This window comes from Oryzias latipes, chromosome 15, assembly GCF_053564925.1.
Source record: "Oryzias latipes strain Hd-rR chromosome 15, Olatipes_Hd-rR_3.1".
In the NCBI taxonomy this organism is placed as follows: Eukaryota; Metazoa; Chordata; class Actinopteri; order Beloniformes; family Adrianichthyidae; genus Oryzias; species Oryzias latipes.
In genome coordinates this window covers 32,713,223-32,732,652 of record NC_136251.1, presented here as the reverse complement: position 1 = coordinate 32,732,652, position 19,430 = coordinate 32,713,223, and the positions used below count along the sequence as shown (strand labels likewise).

The following is a 19,430-nucleotide window of genomic DNA, read 5'->3' as shown; positions in this document are numbered from 1 at the left end:
TTTGCATTGAAAATACAATGAAAGTGCTCTTTTTCTGGAATAAAAAAATGAACGTTCTCACCTTGGCTCCTCTGCTTGCTTTATTTCCATGAAGGACCCGCCTGGTGTCAGATTTGGGATTACAGATGGCCAGCCACAAAAAGGTGGAGAAGCAATGGTCTGGGGATGAGAAGGACACTACATCAAGCTCAGCCCCTCCGTTTTGCATTCCAGCCTCTGAGTTGGATCCGGGTGCCCCCCCCCCAGTGCATCAGACCGGGCCAAGGGCCTGAGAAGTGATTTTCCGGGTCCTATTCGGCCTCCATGATGAGCAGCAGATTTCGTGGACGGCAAGAGCGGGAGGACAGCAACGTTTCAGCGATGCAACGTTTGGAGGCTTCTATCGCCTACATGCAGCCCCTTTCTGGTTGGCTGCGGACTTCCAAAACGCGGAGAAGGCCGGAGGCTGGATGGGCATACCGCCCGGTCTCACTGCTGTCTACCCAGGCATTGGAATCCTGCACGGCAAGGGACTAGAGGCGGGCCCACGTCTACAAACGGATGAATGGAGCCCTCCAGGTGAGGCTTGACATGTTGCCAGAGACTTGTTGTCGGCGCTTCCGCTCTGTTGGGGTGCTGTTAGGAATGATTAGAAACAGAATAGTTAGAGACTCCCTTTTGCATTTTATTAAACTAACTTTTACCTTTTATTACATTAATGGCTTAACCTCGATTTACTATGTATTATCATCTCAAAATTATATTACACTCTAGACAGAGCACAACCAAGACTATTGTCTTGCAACATTCCTTTAACATCCTCCCTTTTTCATCTTTGTGGGTTCTGGCAAATGTCTGCAAGAGATCTGACACTTTAGGTGCTCTGACCTTCGAGCATCTAGCCTGCAACAGTCTGTGGGTGTGTTTTTCACACCATGATCCATCAAATGAGGTTCTGAATATGCAAATGCCAGGTATATATACCAAGCCCTTTTCTGAGTGTCTTTGTTCAGACTTTGAATGCACTTTGTTCATCTGTCTGTAACCCTGCGTACAAATCTGTGGTCTTTGTGCGGAGTAAATCTACAAAAGCTAAGTAACAGTCTCTGAGTCGTAATTCATTATTTCTGTGTGCAAGAAACTGACGGGTACGAACTAATACAAATACAGTCCTTTCTAGAAAATCCAGTTTCTTCACATTTGGTCCTTCTGAGCCGGCCGGCGCGCGCCCTGGACATCGCTGGAGCCCCTGGGGGGGGTTGCCTGAAAACCGCTAGCGGTCTGAGATCACAACCTCAGCATTGACACATCCGCCTTCAGGATCAGCGGCCCTCGCCCTTTGGATCCGGTGGTGCCCCCGGCGGCGTCGGACCCTCAGCAAATAACGAGGTTCCTTGCTTGAAGTGAGTACGCCACACAGAAAGTCTGTCCTCTTTTTACTTGTTAGGGCCTTATGTTGACTGTGTCTGTGTCTTTGTATGTGCGTGCATCAATGTTGGGGGTAGAATAGAGAGACGGCTGCAGTCCGCTGCGCGAGCACGCTGAGCAAAGCACCGCTTGCAGGCCCTGCTTGCAGGCGAGGTGCTGCGCGTGCACGAGTCATCTTGCGCAGACGGGACAAGTGTGGTTCGGTACGCGAGACCGTCATGGTAGCCGCCTTCCTTCCGCGGAGGAATGGCAGAATAGGGATGGAAGTGTAGGCATAAGTGTAGGGAAATAAGTCCTCCAGGGAAGGAGAAGAAGTGTAGGGGCGTCAGTGTAGGCCGGAAGTGTAGGCATAAGTGTAGGTGCAGCCGCGGCGAGTGAAGCCGAAGAAATAGAGCCTTGGGATGGCTGAGTATGATTTTTGAAGACGAAACGGAGCTCCGGGGAAAATGTGTGTGTGTAACGCTTTTATGTCTCTCTGTCTGTGTCTGAGTGTGCCCTTTTTTTCGACAGCCCCTGTGGTGTGTGCTCGCTTTGATTAATACCTCGTTTTAAAACAAAATAGTGACTCAGTTGACAAATAATTAGGTTTCTTTTCTGATTCTCCAAGCTTTTTCTGCTGATTAGATTCAGCGCTGGAGAATCCATAAAACGGGTTACTTGGGTGGGAACTCTGGTTTGTGATTGAAATTGAGAAGCTGGTTCTCAGGACAGCCACATCCGCAAGGGATTTAGCTCTTGTAGAAGCCTGGTGTGGTCTATGACTTCCTGAGAACGTTGTGGCTGATCGTCATTCATAAACCTAAAAAAACATGGGTGGGGCTCATTCACAAAACCTCACTAAGAAGGAAAGGCGACATATTACTCATGTTCGCAAAGCTATACATAAAGAACACGGGTCTCGCATTGATCCTTTCACGTATGCGCAGAAATGGGTTAAGGATTTTGGGTTTGACTGCACGCTGGATCCGGGGAAAACGCAGGCCCTCCTGTCTGCTCTCAGACAGCGTCATGGCCGCAAGAAAAATGGGGATGATCATCCAGAGATTCAGTGTGCTTTGATGTGGTGCTCCACAGCTTCTACTGTCAGCCGTAAACGGCTGGCAGCTCAAATGAAAAATCAAACTGAAAAACAGCTTCGTGATGACTCAGATGTCGTAGCAAGCATGTCAAGGGCCACTATTACAGGATCAAGGCAGGCATTTTCTGAACGCCTGGAGGACCAGGCATCCTCAGCATCAGGGAGTACCTCCCTCATGAATAATAATGATCAAACTCAGACAACGGAGGTTGCCCCCTCCCTTGTCTCACCCCCGCCTGCTCCTAAACTTACAAGGCCAAATAATCCTTTCTCATTTGTAACATCAACTCCTAAGTCGCACATTTCGGAACCTTCTGTTCTTTATCCAGATTTGACCACCTTAACTTCAGGCTCTTTATCTGTTCACCCCACAGCCCCCCTCCCTTCCTATGAATCTCTGCTGTCTGCAGCTGCTCAGCCGGCTGATAGCGGGAACAATAAGGCCTGTGAAGCGCTCACGCGCCCGTTTCACCCACACACGCAGGATGTCCACCCCTCTTCTGCTCAGGCTTATCCTTTAATTGAGATGCCTGATCCTCTGGCTGGCTTTCCAGGCCGAGGCCCAGTGATGCATGTGGCCAGACCTTGGTCTCCAGCTGAGGCCCTGGCTGTGGCGGAAGCCATTCCTTCCCCCAAGGATGACCCTTATAAAACCAAACAAGCCATCCTTAGGATGAGAGCTGAACAACAACCTACCCCTTCTGACCTCTGCACGGTTCTTAGAATTGTCTTAGGTTCAGCCTATGAGGAGCTAAGCAGTGACCTTTCACCCATGAGAGACGGTGTCCTGCTTCAGCGACCAGACCCTTCCTTTGACCATGCTGTGGACTCCTGTCTTGCTAGAATGATTGGCAGATTCAAAAAGAAACCTGACTATAATGCTATTTTGGCTTGTCGGATAAGAGATGATGAAGATATGCAGGAATTTCGGGCTCGTTTTTCTCATATTTTCCAGACAAATACCGGCCTCACTCATCATGATGCACATTACCTTCCCCTGTACAAAGACAGACTTCTTGGTTGTCTGCCACGCTCTGTGCGTGATGAAGTTGAAACTGTGTGTGTCACACTCAACACTTGTGACCTGACAAATTTTCATGCTCACGTAGACCATGCATGGGACAGATACCGTAAAAAATTGTCAGAAGACAAAAACAAACCTCTTACTGTCTATGTTTCCATGTCTGAAGGACAATGGACCCCTGCGCAGGCCCAACCTACTCCCCCTCAAAATGCTGCTACATCTCACACTACCTCAGCTGCTTGTCAGCCTCCTCCTCCTCCCCCTCCTCCACCTTCATGGGGTCAATCTCGTCCACGGTTTATCCCTACTTGTTACACTTGTGGTGAGATTGGGCATTTTCTGCGTGACTGTCCTCACGTAGCTCCTGCTCTTAAGAGCCCAATTACGTGCTATAATTGTGGTGATTGGGGCCATATTGCCCGTACTTGCACACGACCTCCCCCCTCTGGACCTATGCGAGGTCGAGGGGCTTTCCGTGATTTTGGTCGCGGTCGCAGAGGACGTGACTCTCCCAGACGTGACTTTTCCAGACGTGAGGGTTCGTCCTCCAGCACCTGGCAGGGACGACCTTCTGCGAATGACAAAGCATGACTAACCGCCGAACAAACGCATGTCTTACAACAACAGCAACAGTTGTTGGAAGGACTTTTACGTCACAAGCAGAAGACTGACATTCCAACAGACCCAGACATCCACACGATTGCTTATAACAGCTCTCTTTCCACACCGACTGTTACGTTATTGGTTTCTGGCGTGGAAGTTCCTTTCCTTTGCGATAGTGGCGCAACTAAAACGACATTAAATTCCATAATGAGTAACATGACCTTTAGTGGAAAGACTATCACAGTCAGATCAGCTAATGGAGAATTAACAAAAGAAAAAGTTACTGATCCACTTTTGTTTGTTGATCCTGTCAGTAGACTGCAGACAGAGCTGCCTGCGATTTACTGCCCATCTTGCCCTGTTAACCTCCTCGGCAGGGATGCTGCTTTTAATCTGCACTTAGCTGTGGGTCGTCAGGGGGATGACTACAAGGTTATACGTCAGACTCTCCCACAGCAGTTCATGTGGGATGAGGATGACAGTGCCTGGTGGGGTCAGTGTGGGTCGGGAAGTGATCGCTCCACTGACCACACACCCCTGACCAGGGAGTCAGTTTTATGGCAACCTTCAGATCTCATGGATCAGGCCTCTGATTTTCTGTTTGATAACCAGGACTGACCCCTTAAAAGCATTCCTGAGAATCTCTGGTCTGCAGGACCTTCTGATGTGGGTCTCATAAAAGATGTAGCCCCTGTTGTTATTACACCTAAATCTGGCTTTCGACCTTATGTTAGGCAATATCCTTTAAAACCAGACGCCGTTGCTGGCATTCGTCCCATGATTGAATCCTTTTTGAAGTCAGGTGTTATTGTTGAATGCCCGGATTCCCCCGTCAATACACCCATTTTTCCTGTCCCAAAAGCACCTCCCAGTGTTGGTTGGAGGTTAGTTCAAGACCTCCAGGCTGTTAATTCAAATGTAATTTCCAGAGCCCCTCTTGTGCCTGACCCACACACCTTGTTAAACGATTTGCACCCGCAAAATCGATTTTTCACTGTGGTGGATTTGGCTAATGCTTTTTTTTCAATCCCTGTTTCGGCATGATCTCAATTTTGGTTCGCTTTCACGTTTGAGGGCAAAAGACTCACTTTTGCGCGACTGCCTCAGGGGTTCACTGACTCCCCTTGCATTTTTTCAATGGCCATGTCTGCAAACCTTTCAAAGTTTCAACCTCCAGGAGGCTCTCAGCTTTTGCTTTACATTGATGACATTTTGCTGGCCTCACCTACAGAAGACATTTGTCTTTCTGATTCTATTGCATTGCTCCATTTCCTACACTCCCAGGGCCACAAATGCAGTAAATCTAAAATCCAGCTGGCCCAAACACAGGTTAAATTTTTGGGACATTTAGTTTCTGCCTCTGGCAAAACAATTTCTCCAGATAGGATATCCACAGTTTGTAAATTGCCCCTCCCTTCTACTCGTAAACAGTTAATGTCGCTTTTAGGGACCTTTAATTATTGCAGACAATGGATTCCAAACTACTCTCACATGTCGGCCCCCCTTTATTCTTTGTTATCTGGTCCTTCTGATGTCAAAGGCTCTGCCTCTGTGACTCTCACTCCCCAGCACCTGCAGTGCATCGAGCAGCTGAAATCTGCTCTTTCCTCTGTGCTCTCTTTGAAACTGCCTGACTACTCTGAACCTTTTCATTTATTTTGTGACATTAAGGACGGCCACATGACTGCCGTGCTTAGTCAGAAACATGGAGTGGCTTTTCGCCCTTTGTGTTATTATTCCAAAAAACTCGATAATGTTACTCTCGGTCTTCCTCCTTGTGTTCAATCTGTTGTTGCTGCTGCAGAAGCAGTTTTGGCCAGCGCTGAGATTGTTCTGTATCACCCCCTCACGCTGCATGTTCCACACGCAGTTTCTGCATTGTTGAATCAGAATCGCATTGCATTTTTGTCCCCAGCACGACATCTGCACTGTATGACGGTCCTGTTGTCACAACCGCACATCACTGTGCGCAGATGCACAATTTTGAACCCCGCCACTCTTCTGCCCACTTCTGAAGACGGTGAAGCACATGACTGTTTAGATTGTTCCCTAAAGATTTTTTTGCCTAGGATTGATTTAACAGATAAGCCCATTCCAAACTCATTGTGGCTGTTTACTGATGGTTCGTCTTTAAAAGACGACCTTGGGGTGACACATACGGCTTATGCTGTCACTACTCTGTCTGATGTCTTGCTGACGGACACACTACCATCCTCTCACTCTGCTCAGGCTGCTGAGTTGAAAGCCATGGTTGCAGCTTTACATTACGCCTCGGGTTTTCCTGTCACAATTTATACTGACAGCAAGTATGTCTTTAATGCCTGCCACACACACACTGCTATGTGGCATTTACGACAGTTTTCAACCTCTTCTGGTGCCCCTGTAAAACATTCTGCTCTGTTGAAAGACCTTTGTCATGCCCTCACCCTCCCATCAGCCCTCGCTATCGTTCATTGCCCCGCCCATACAGGCAAAAAGGATTTAGTGTCCCTGGGAAACGCGCTAGCTGACTTATCTGCCCGTTCCCTAGCTCAGAATCTACCTGGCACGCCTGCCATGCTCTTGTTGTCAGACCCTGTTGATCACACAGTGCTATTACATCATCAGTCTCGTATGACTCCCTCTCCTGACATGTATGTTGCTCCTGACACTGGCCTCTTGATGCACAGACCCACGAACAAAATTGTTCTCCCTCCTACTTTGTATTCCTGGGCTGCATGTGTGTCACATGGTGCTTGCCACGTCACTACAAGCAAAATGACGGATGCAGTACAAAAAGTTTTTTACTGCCCTAATTTTCAGAAAACGGCTCAAAAACATGTCCGTGCATGATTCATTTGTTTACGTCATAACGTTCAGGGTGCTGTTAAAACGCGACGCGGCTCTTTTCCTCATCCCACTGAGCCTTTTCAACACATTCACATGGACTACATTGAGCTGAATAAATCCCATAACTTTAAGTATTGTCTGGTTATCGTCTGTGCGTTCAGTAAGTGGACGGAAATCCATCCCACTGCCTCAGCAACTGCAGACTTTACATGTAAGGTCCTGCAGTCCGCTATTTTTCCTCGTTTTGGTTTTCCTCAGATCATTTACTCTGATAATGGCACACATTTCACAGCGGAGTGTGTCAAAACACTGTTGACTTCTCTTGGCATTAAACATAAGTTGCATGCAGCCTATCACCCTCAGAGTGCGGGCCTTGTTGAACGACAAAATTCCACAATTAAGCAGTTGTTAGCGAAGGTTGTCGCTGACACGGAAAAATCTTGGCCTCTGTGTTTAGATGCGGTTAAATTAACCATAAACACCACCCAAAGCTCTGCGACAGGTCTGTCTCCCTTTGAATGTGTTTTTCACAAACCTTTTATTTTGCCTACCTTTTCTGCTTTTCTGCCTGATTCTCATGAAAACTCTGGTGATTTACATGATTATTTGAAGAAAGCTGTGAGTGCAAAAGAACAAATTGAGTCTGCCCAAGCCCTTTCCTCTCCACAGACTCTGAAGCCAGATCAGAAGATCTCTGTCGGTGACCTCATTTTTCTCAAGGCCGTTCAACGGACTGTTTGGTCACAACCCAGGTGGACAGGACCTTTCAAAGTTCTCCTCGCCACACCAACGGCAGTCCGCATTGCTGAGCAACCCTCCTGGATTCACGTAAGCCACTGTAAATTACTGAGAGCCTACGAGACTGACATTGTGAGACACTCCACTGACTAAACTCCCGCTGAGAGCCCTGACACTGCCCCTGGCTGAAGAGCGCCCTCTGGAGTGTCTCCCCTGACGTTGCTCTCCCCCAGCTACAGTGAGCTTTGAACCAGCTGACATGGGTCCGCCTCCCCCTCGTGTTTTCATCTGCCTGTGGTCTGCCCTGCTGCTCCTGTGCGCTCTCACCCTTTTTCTCTGGTACTATGAGACTGGTCCACAAACCCACTCCCACTCCGAACCGACAGTGATGCCAACGACGCCTGAATGGATTCCCAGAGTTAAGAGATTTTTAGTGGATCCCATTGATCATCAGGACAATTACTGGTTTCAGACGGTTAACCTCACAGCTTCTTCTTACAATGTCACTGATTGCTATGTTTGCTCTTTTGTTCCCCATCATGCACGTCACAATCCCACAATCACGCCCAGGCCTGTTTCTATGTTTAAGACGCTGATGTTTTTTGTTGAATTTACCTCTGCTTACTCTAGTATTGGTGTTAAAAGATTTTTTCCTGGTGTTAACATTTCTTTTTCTGACCAGTCCACATGGAGACAACCTGCCCACTTTTCCAACGCCACTAACAGCACAAATTTAAGGGGTTTGGCTCTCCACAGGTGGCCTGAATCTGCACCTTTCTGCATTAGGAGTAAATGTGATGCCCGTTCTACCCATTTTCTAGGCCGATCCCACTGTAAGGATGTTGTTGTCGTTCCTGGTTCAAACTTATCTGTTGCTTCTTTAGGTGGCATGCATTGGAGCTACGACGCCTCCATGCTTTCTAACCGCATCCCTCTCCTTGACACTTTGATCTTCAATTACACTGCTATAGGCATTCGCGCAGGTTTACGTACACCAGCTTTTATTCCAGCCGCACTCACTTACGTTCCAGGACCACAGGGTTTTCCCTGTCCTCCTGAGTATGTTTGGACATGCGGCCTAAACACCTATCTGTGGCTTCCTGCTGATTGGTGCGGCACCTGTTATCTGGCTGAAATTATTCCTGCGTCTCTCGTTTTTCAGAAGTCTGACCCAGACACTGCTTCGTCTATTGATCATCTGTCCAGGCGTCGTCGTGACACTGCCCATTACGAACGCCCCCCTGCTATTGGCACCGGTAAAACAGTTGCCATGGCGCTTTTCCCTTCCTACGGTGTTGTTGTTTTACGTAATGCAGTAAATGATTTATATTGGTCCCTTGATAATCTCACCGCGTCCCTTTTGCATCTGACAGAATTTCTTCATGAGGACCCCGAACGAAAGGCTATGACAACAATGATCTTACAGAACAGGATGGCGCTTGATTTCATTTTAGCTGAGCGTGGAGGTGTTTGTGCTTTAATCCATGATTACTGTTGTACTTTTATTCCCTCTACCTCCGCGAACCTCACTCACATCATCAACGAGGTCAAGACCCTCAAATCGCACATTTCTTCTCAGATGACTGACACTTATTGGTCCGATTCCCCGCTTACTTGGTTCACTTCTGGTCCCTGGTGGAGTGTGCTGATAAAACTAGTCACTCCGGTTCTCTGTGTCTTGCTTTTATTTTTCCTTCTCGTCACCTGTGTGTTTCCCTGCATCAGATCGATGGTTGACAAAGCCCTGTCAGGCCGTGCGACGTATGTCAACACCCTTTATCAACACTATGCCTATAATTCACCCGGCCCAAATCCATCCATGGTTGACACTGGTTTTTAAAGTGTTAATTTTTTTACCTTTTTTCTTTTCTTGTTGTTTTTCTTTTCTTAGATTTGCATTTCTTTGGTTTTTTATCTTTATTTCCTACTATAGTATGTAACTTTAATTAATGGTTTTGTGCCGAGGTTTGGACTGGTGATGCATGCGTATCCTTAGTGATGACTGCTGAGGGGCACAGAGTCGTTGATGAGTTTTGCCCTCCCTGACTGCTCACTGAATGTTTCACACAGATGGTATAAGTTTAGCCCTGGAGGTTTTCGCATCAACACTCATGTATCACCTACCACCTCTGATATACTCATTTATTCACGTTGATTTTAATGTTCTTGTGTATTTACCTGTATCTACACCTTTGTTTTCGATGCAGAGCCGATATGATGCCTATACTGAAATTCTTCATGAAGTGGTATATGGTTGATGATGAGAAGAGTTCTGCTGCCTTTCTGTGCACAATTTTGATAATTTTGATATGATAAACAGGGGGGTATGTTAGGAATGATTAGAAACAGAATAGTTAGAGACTCCCTTTTGCATTTTATTAAACTAACTTTTACCTTTTATTACATTAATGGCTTAACCTCGATTTACTATGTATTATCATCTCAAAATTATATTACACTCTAGACAGAGCACAACCAAGACTATTGTCTCGCAACATTCCTTTAACATCCTCCCTTTTTCATCTTTGTGGGTTCTGGCAAATGTCTGCAAGAGATCTGACACTTTAGGTGCTCTGACCTTCGAGCATCTAGCCTGCAACAGTCTGTGGGTGTGTTTTTCACACCATGATCCATCAAATGAGGTTCTGAATATGCAAATGCCAGGTATATATACCAAGCCCTTTTCTGAGTGTCTTTGTTCAGACTTTGAATGCACTTTGTTCATCTGTCTGTAACCCTGCGTACAAATCTGTGGTCTTTGTGCGGAGTAAATCTACAAAAGCTAAGTAACAGTCTCTGAGTCGTAATTCATTATTTCTGTGTGCAAGAAACTGACGGGTACGAACTAATACAAATACAGTCCTTTCTAGAAAATCCAGTTTCTTCACAGGTGCCATCCGTGGTGAGGCCAGTGGGAGCGTATAACCGAATGAAAGGCCTTTGCCTTTGCTGGATCCGACCAGAGAGACGCACCGAAGAGCAGATCAGAAGGGTCGTCATCATGGAGCAGCTGCTGCATGTGCTTTCATCCGACGTAGGGACATTAGTGAAGGAGCTCGAGCCAGAGGGGGCCCTGCTGATTCCTGGCTTATCCTGCAGTGCATCAACGTTGGACGAGGCGCCTCTGTGGAGCTTTCTGGTTGGGAAGGACGTAGTGCCAGCGCGGTGGCGGATTGCCGGTCCGGATTCCAGCACATCGTCAATCTCGCAGGAGGGGGATCTGCGAAATTGAGGATGTAAAGCAATCCGGACCGGCAATCCATTACGGCGCTGTCACCACGTCAATCCCCACCAGACAGCACCGCAGAATCCCCTCATTCGACATTGAGTCACGGCATGGAAAGCCGGGCACCAGCGAGGCCTCCCTCTTGCTCGTGCTCCTCCACCGACATCCGTACGTTGGATAAAATCACATACGGCAGCTGCTCCAGGATGACGACCCTTCTGATCTGCTCTTCGGTGCGTCACTCTGGTTGGATCCAGCAACGGCAAAGGCCCCTCAGTCGGCTACACGTCCCCGCCGGCCTCTCCCCGGATGGGACCCCAACAGAGCGAAAACCGCCGACAACAAGTCTCTGGCGACATCTCAAGCCTCACCCGGAGTGCTCCATTCATCCGTTTGTAGACGTGGGCCCGCCCCTTGTCCATCGCCGTGCAGGCCTCCGCACGCCTGGGTAGGCAGTAGTGGGACTGGGCGGTATGCCCATCTAGCCTGCGGCCATCTCCGTGTCCTGGCAGTCCGCCGCTTACCAGAAAGGGGCTGCAAGTTGGGGATAGATTCTTCCAAATGTTGAACTGCTGGAACGTTGCTGTCCTCCCGCTCTTGCCGTCCACGAAATGTGCAGCTCATCATGGACGCCAAATCGGACGCCGAAAAGTCACTTCCCGGGCCCTTGGCCCGGTCTGATGCACTGGGGGGTGGCACCCGATTCCACCCCCTCTTCCTCAGAGGATAAACCGCACCACGGATGAGATTAACTTGAGTGAGTTGGAAATGGAAAAGCTTCCATTTCCGACTCACCTCAGAAATGATGCTTCCTTTGTGCTCTTGCTGTCCATGTAGTCTGCTGCTCATCATGGACGGCGAATCGGACTCCAAAAAGTCACTTCCCGTGTCCCAGGCCAGGCTTGATGCACTGGATGAATAGAATAGAATAGAGTAGATTAGAACACAGCCACATTTAAGCTCTGCTTCAGCAAAAAAGTCATAATTCCATAACGAATTTTGGAAAAACTTAGAGAAGAACCTTCTAAAATTTGTCTTTTTTGCCCCGAATGTTTTTAGAAAAACATTTAGTAAACTAAAGAGAAAAACGAAAACATCAGCCCAGCGGCCAAAACAAGAAATAAAGAACTTACAGGTTGAAGATCTTCCTGAAGTAGTTTAGAAATTGACTCATTGGGAAGCGTTGCACTTCCAAACCTCCTTTGCTCTGCCATCTTTCAGGATTCTGACTGGACGTAGTGCTACACCAGTAACGTCTTTGTTCTGTTCTTTGTGTAATTGAGGTCCAGTTCATTTTCCTGACCAAGTGCCGGATTTCCAGCAAGGAATTCTGGGAAGTAAAGCAGAATTAGATTAGAGCCACATTCAAGCATTTCAACGCAAATTAAATTTGCCAGCAAACACAAAGCAAATTAAATTCGCAACGCAAATAAGATTCACAAAAGCAATGCAAATAAGCTTTTCAATGCAAACGCCACTCAAATGATATTCTAAATTAAAACACATTGAAAAAGATTTTCACCCCGAAAATGCATTGAAAATGAAATTTGCATTGAAAATACAATGAAAGTGCTCTTTTTCTGGAATAAAAAAATGAACGTTCTCACCTTGGCTCCTCTGCTTGCTTTATTTCCATGAAGGACCCGCCTGGTGTCAGATTTGGGATTACAGATGGCCAGCCACAAAAAGGTGGAGAAGCAGAGGTCTGGGGATGAGAAGGACACTACATCAAGCTCAGCCCCTCCGTTTTGCATTCCAGCCTCTGAGTTGGATCCGGGTGCCCCCCCCCCCCCCCAGTGCATCAGACCGGGCCAAGGGCCTGAGAAGTGATTTTCCGGGTCCTATTCGGCCTCCATGATGAGCAGCAGATTTCGTGGACGGCAAGAGCGGGAGGACAGCAACGTTTCAGCGATGCAACGTTTGGAGGCTTCTATCGCCTACATGCAGCCCCTTTCTGGTTGGCTGCGGACTTCCAAAACGCGGAGAAGGCCGGAGGCTGGATGGGCATACCGCCCGGTCCCACTGCTGTCTACCCAGGCATTGGAATCCTGCACGGCAAGGGACTAGAGGCGGGCCCACGTCTACAAACGGATGAATGGAGCCCTCCAGGTGAGGCTTGACATGTCGGCAGAGACTTGTTGTCGGCGCTCCCGCTCTGTTGGAGTGCCATCCGTGGTGAGGCCAGTGGGAGCGTATAACCGAATGAAAGGCCTTTGCCTTTGCTGGATCCGACCAGAGAGACGCACCGAAGAGCAGATCAGAAAGGTCGTCATCATGGAGCAGCTGCTGCATGTGCTTTCATCCGACGTAGGGACATTAGTGAAGGAGCTCGAGCCAGAGGGGGGCCCTGCTGATTCCTGGCTTGCCCTGCAGTGCATCAACGTTGGACGAGGCGCCTCTGTGGAGCTTTCTGGTTGGGAAGGACGTAGTGCCAGCGCGGTGGCGGATTGCCGGTCCGGATTCCAGCACATCGTCAATCTCGCAGGAGGGGGATCTGCGAAATTGAGGATGTAAAGCAATCCGGACCGGCAATCCATTACGGCGCTGTCACCACGTCAATCCCCACCAGACAGCACCGCAGAATCCCCTCATTCGACATTGAGTCACGGCATGGAAAGCCGGGCACCAGCGAGGCCTCCCTCTTGCTCGTGCTCCTCCACCGACATCCGTACGTTGGATAAAATCACATACGGCAGCTGCTCCAGGATGACGACCCTTCTGATCTGCTCTTCGGTGCGTCACTCTGGTCGGATCCAGCAACGGCAAAGGCCCCTCAGTCGGCTACACGTCCCCGCCGGCCTCTCCCCGGATGGGACCCCAACAGAGCGAAAACCGCCGACAACAAGTCTCTGGCGACATCTCAAGCCTCACCCGGAGTGCTCCATTCATCCGTTTGTAGACGTGGGCCCGGCCCTTGTCCATCGCCGTGCAGGCCTCCGCACGCCTGGGTAGGCAGTAGTGGGACTGGGCGGTATGCCCATCTAGCCTGCGGCCATCTCCGTGTCCTGGCAGTCCGCCGCTTACCAGAAAGGGGCTGCAAGTTGGGGATAGATTCTTCCAAATGTTGAACTGCTGGAACGTTGCTGTCCTCCCGCTCTTGCCGTCCACGAAATGTGCAGCTCATCATGGACGCCAAATCGGACGCCGAAAAGTCACTTCCCGGGCCCTTGGCCCGGTCTGATGCACTGGGGGGTGGCACCCGATTCCACCCCCTCTTCCTCAGAGGATAAACCGCACCACGGATGAGATTAACTTGAGTGAGTTGGAAATGGAAAAGCTTCCATTTCCGACTCACCTCAGAAATGATGCTTCCTTTGTGCTCTTGCTGTCCATGTAGTCTGCTGCTCATCATGGACGGCGAATCGGACTCCAAAAAGTCACTTCCCGTGTCCCAGGCCAGGCTTGATGCACTGGATGAATAGAATAGAATAGAGTAGATTAGAACACAGCCACATTTAAGCTCTGCTTCAGCAAAAAAGTCATAATTCCATAACGAATTTTGGAAAAACTTAGAGAAGAACCTTCTAAAATTTGTCTTTTTTGTCCCGAATGTTTTTAGAAAAACATTTAGTAAACTAAAGAGAAAAACGAAAACATCAGCCCAGCGGCCAAAACAAGAAATAAAGAACTTACAGGTTGAAGATCTTCCTGAAGTAGTTTAGAAATTGACTCATTGGGAAGCGTTGCACTTCCAAACCCCCTTTGCTCTGCCATCTTTCAGGATTCTGACTGGACGTAGTGCTACACCAGTAACGTCTTTGTTCTGTTCTTTGTGTAATTGAGGTCCAGTTCATTTTCTTGAACAAGTGCCGGATTTCCAGCAAGGAATTGTGGGAAGTAAAGCAGAATTAGATTAGAGCCACATTCAAGCATTTCAACGCAAATTAAATTTGCCAGCAAACACAAAGCAAATTAAATTCGCAACGCAAATAAGATTCACAAAAGCAATGCAAATAAGCTTTTCAATGCAAACGCCACTCAAATGATATTCTAAATTAAAACGCATTGAAAAAGATTTTCACCCCGAAAATGCATTGAAAATGAAATTTGCATTGAAAATACAATGAAAGTGCTCTTTTTCTGGAATAAAAAAATGAACGTTCTCACCTTGGCTCCTCTGCTTGCTTTATTTCCATGAAGAACCCGCCTGGTGTCAGATTTGGGATTACAGATGGCCAGCCACAAAAAGGTGGAGAAGCAGAGGTCTGGGGATGAGAAGGACACTACATCAAGCTCAGCCCCTCCGTTTTGCATTCCAGCCTCTGAGTTGGATCCGGGTGCCCCCCCCCCAGTGCATCAGACCGGGCCAAGGGCCTGAGAAGTGATTTTCCGGGTCCTATTCGGCCTCCATGATGAGCAGCAGATTTCGTGGACGGCAAGAGCGGGAGGACAGCAACGTTCCAGCAGTTCAACATTTGGAAGAATCTATCCCCAACTTGCAGCCCCTTTCTGGTAAGCGGCGGACTGCCAGGACACGGAGATGGCCGCAGGCTGGATGGGCATACCGCCCGGTCCCACTGCTGTCTACCCAGGCATTGGAATCCTGCACGGCAAGGGACTAGAGGCGGGCCCACGTCTACAAACGGATGAATGGAGCCCTCCAGGTGAGGCTTGACATGTCGCCAGAGACTTGTTGTCTGCGCTTCCGCTCTGTTGGGGTGCCATCCGTGGTGAGGCCAGTGGGAGCGTATAACCGAATGAAAGGCCTTTGCCTTTGCTGGATCCGACCAGAGAGACGCTCCGAAGAGCAGATCAGAAGGGTCGTCATCATGGAGCAGCTGCTGCATGTGCTTTCATCCGACGTAGGGACATTAGTGAAGGAGCTCGAGCCAGAGGGGGGCCCTGCTGATTCCTGGCTTGCCCTGCAGTGCATCAACGTTGGACGAGGCGCCTCTGTGGAGCTTTCTGGTTGGGAAGGACGTAGTGCCAGCGCGGTGGCGGATTGCCGGTCCGGATTCCAGCACATCGTCAATCTCGCAGGAGGGGGATCTGCGAAATTGAGGATGTAAAGCAATCCGGACCGGCAATCCATTACGGCGCTGTCACCACGTCAATCCCCACCAGACAGCACCGCAGAATCCCCTCATTCGACATTGAGTCACGGCATGGAAAGCCGGGCACCAGCGAGGCCTCCCTCTTGCTCGTGCTCCTCCACCGACATCCGTACGTTGGATAAAATCACATACGGCAGCTGCTCCAGGATGACGACCCTTCTGATCTGCTCTTCGGTGCGTCACTCTGGTCGGATCCAGCAACGGCAAAGGCCCCTCAGTCGGCTACACGTCCCCGCCGGCCTCTCCCCGGATGGGACCCCAACAGAGCGAAAACCGCCGACAACAAGTCTCTGGCGACATCTCAAGCCTCACCCGGAGTGCTCCATTCATCCGTTTGTAGACGTGGGCCCGGCCCTTGTCCATCGCCGTGCAGGCCTCCGCACGCCTGGGTAGGCAGTAGTGGGACTGGGCGGTATGCCCATCTAGCCTGCGGCCATCTCCGTGTCCTGGCAGTCCGCCGCTTACCAGAAAGGGGCTGCAAGTTGGGGATAGATTCTTCCAAATGTTGAACTGCTGGAACGTTGCTGTCCTCCCGCTCTTGCCGTCCACGAAATGTGCAGCTCATCATGGACGCCAAATCGGACGCCGAAAAGTCACTTCCCGGGCCCTTGGCCCGGTCTGATGCACTGGGGGGTGGCACCCGATTCCACCCCCTCTTCCTCAGAGGATAAACCGCACCACGGATGAGATTAACTTGAGTGAGTTGGAAATGGAAAAGCTTCCATTTCCGACTCACCTCAGAAATGATGCTTCCTTTGTGCTCTTGCTGTCCATGTAGTCTGCTGCTCATCATGGACGGCGAATCGGACTCCAAAAAGTCACTTCCCGTGTCCCAGGCCAGGCTTGATGCACTGGATGAATAGAATAGAATAGAGTAGATTAGAACACAGCCACATTTAAGCTCTGCTTCAGCAAAAAAGTCATAATTCCATAACGAATTTTGGAAAAACTTAGAGAAGAACCTTCTAAAATTTGTCTTTTTTGTCCCGAATGTTTTTAGAAAAACATTTAGTAAACTAAAGAGAAAAACGAAACCATCAGCCCAGCGGCCAAAACAAGAAATAAAGAACTTACAGGTTGAAGATCTTCCTGAAGTAGTTTAGAAATTGACTCATTGGGAAGCGTTGCACTTCCAAACCCCCTTTGCTCTGCCATCTTTCAGGATTCTGACTGGACGTAGTGCTACACCAGTAACGTCTTTGTTCTGTTCTTTGTGTAATTGAGGTCCAGTTCATTTTCTTGAACAAGTGCCGGATTTCCAGCAAGGAATTGTGGGAAGTAAAGCAGAATTAGATTAGAGCCACATTCAAGCATTTCAACGCAAATTAAATTTGCCAGCAAACACAAAGCAAATTAAATTCGCAACGCAAATAAGATTCACAAAAGCAATGCAAATAAGCTTTTCAATGCAAACGCCACTCAAATGATATTCTAAATTAAAACGCATTGAAAAAGATTTTCACCCCGAAAATGCATTGAAAATGAAATTTGCATTGAAAATACAATGAAAGTGCTTTTTTTCTGGAATAAAAAAATGAACGTTCTCACCTTGGCTCCTCTGCTTGCTTTATTTCCATGAAGAACCCGCCTGGTGTCAGATTTGGGATTACAGATGGCCAGCCACAAAAAGGTGGAGAAGCAGAGGTCTGGGGATGAGAAGGACACTACATCAAGCTCAGCCCCTCCGTTTTGCATTCCAGCCTCTGAGTTGGATCCGGGTGCCCCCCCCCCAGTGCATCAGACCGGGCCAAGGGCCTGAGAAGTGATTTTCCGGGTCCTATTCGGCCTCCATGATGAGCAGCAGATTTCGTGGACGGCAAGAGCGGGAGGACAGCAACGTTCCAGCAGTTCAACATTTGGAAGAATCTATCCCCAACTTGCAGCCCCTTTCTGGTAAGCGGCGGACTGCCAGGACACGGAGATGGCCGCAGGCTGGATGGGCATACCGCCCGGTCCCACTGCTGTCTACCCAGGCATTGGAATCCTGCACGGCAAGGGACTAGAGGCGGGCCCACGTCTACAAACGGATGAATGGAGCCCTCCAGGTGAGGCTTGACATGTCGCCAGAGACTTGTTGTCTGCGCTTCCGCTCTGTTGGGGTGCCATCCGTGGTGAGGCCAGTGGGAGCGTATAACCGAATGAAAGGCCTTTGCCTTTGCTGGATCCGACCAGAGAGACGCTCCGAAGAGCAGATCAGAAGGGTCGTCATCATGGAGCAGCTGCTGCATGTGCTTTCATCCGACGTAGGGACATTAGTGAAGGAGCTCGAGCCAGAGGGGGGCCCTGCTGATTCCTGGCTTGCCCTGCAGTGCATCAACGTTGGACGAGGCGCCTCTGTGGAGCTTTCTGGTTGGGAAGGACGTAGTGCCAGCGCGGTGGCGGATTGCCGGTCCGGATTCCAGCACATCGTCAATCTCGCAGGAGGGGGATCTGCGAAATTGAGGATGTAAAGCAATCCGGACCGGCAATCCATTACGGCGCTGTCACCACGTCAATCCCCACCAGACAGCACCGCAGAATCCCCTCATTCGACATTGAGTCACGGCATGGAAAGCCGGGCACCAGCGAGGCCTCCCTCTTGCTCGTGCTCCTCCACCGACATCCGTACGTTGGATAAAATCACATACGGCAGCTGCTCCAGGATGACGACCCTTCTGATCTGCTCTTCGGTGCTTCCCTCTGGTCGGATCCAGCAACGGCAAAGGCCCCTCAGTCGGCTACACGTCCCCGCCGGCCTCTCCCCGGATGGGACCCCAACAGAGCGAAAACCGCCGACAACAAGTCTCTGGCGACATCTCAAGCCTCACCCGGAGTGCTCCATTCATCCGTTTGTAGACGTGGGCCCGCCCCTTGTCCATCGCCGTGCAGGCCTCCGCACGCCTGGGTAGGCAGTAGTGGGACTGGGCGGTATGCCCATCTAGCCTGCGGCCATCTCCGTGTCCTGGCAGTCCGCCGCTTACCAGAAAGGGGCTGCAAGTTGGGGATAGATTCTTCCAAATGTTGAACTGCTGGAACGTTGCTGTCCTCCCGCTCTTGCCGTCCACGAAATGTGCAGCTCATCATGGACGCCAAATCGGACGCCGAAAAGTCACTTCCCGGGTCCTTGGCCCGGTCTGATGCACTGGGGGGTGGCACCCGATTCCACCCCCTCTTCCTCAGAGGATAAACCGCACCACGGATGAGATTAACTTGAGTGAGTTGGAAATGGAAAAGCTTCCATTTCCGTCTCACCTCAGAAATGATGCTTCCTTTGTGCTCTTGCTGTCCATGTAGTCTGTTGCTCATCATGGACGGCGAATCGGACTCCAAAAAGTCACTTCCCGTGTCCCAGGCCAGGCTTGATGCACTGGATGAATAGAATAGAATAGAGTAGATTAGAACACAGCCACATTTAAGCTCTGCTTCAGCAAAAAAGTCATAATTCCATAACGAATTTTGGAAAAACTTAGAGAAGAACCTTCTAAAATTTGT

The 19,430-nt window shown here is 49.4% G+C and overlaps 1 long non-coding RNA gene across 1 annotated transcript; it reads left to right on the top strand.

Annotated features, from left to right (window-relative positions):
• Positions 1–940: 940 nt before the first annotated feature.
• Positions 941–10,465, top strand: LOC144984204 (uncharacterized). The gene is made up of 3 exons (XR_013647939.1): positions 941–1,075; positions 1,150–1,382; positions 7,611–10,465. It is a non-coding gene; the product is annotated as an uncharacterized LOC144984204 (long non-coding RNA).
• The last annotated feature ends 8,965 nt before the right edge of the window (positions 10,466–19,430 follow it).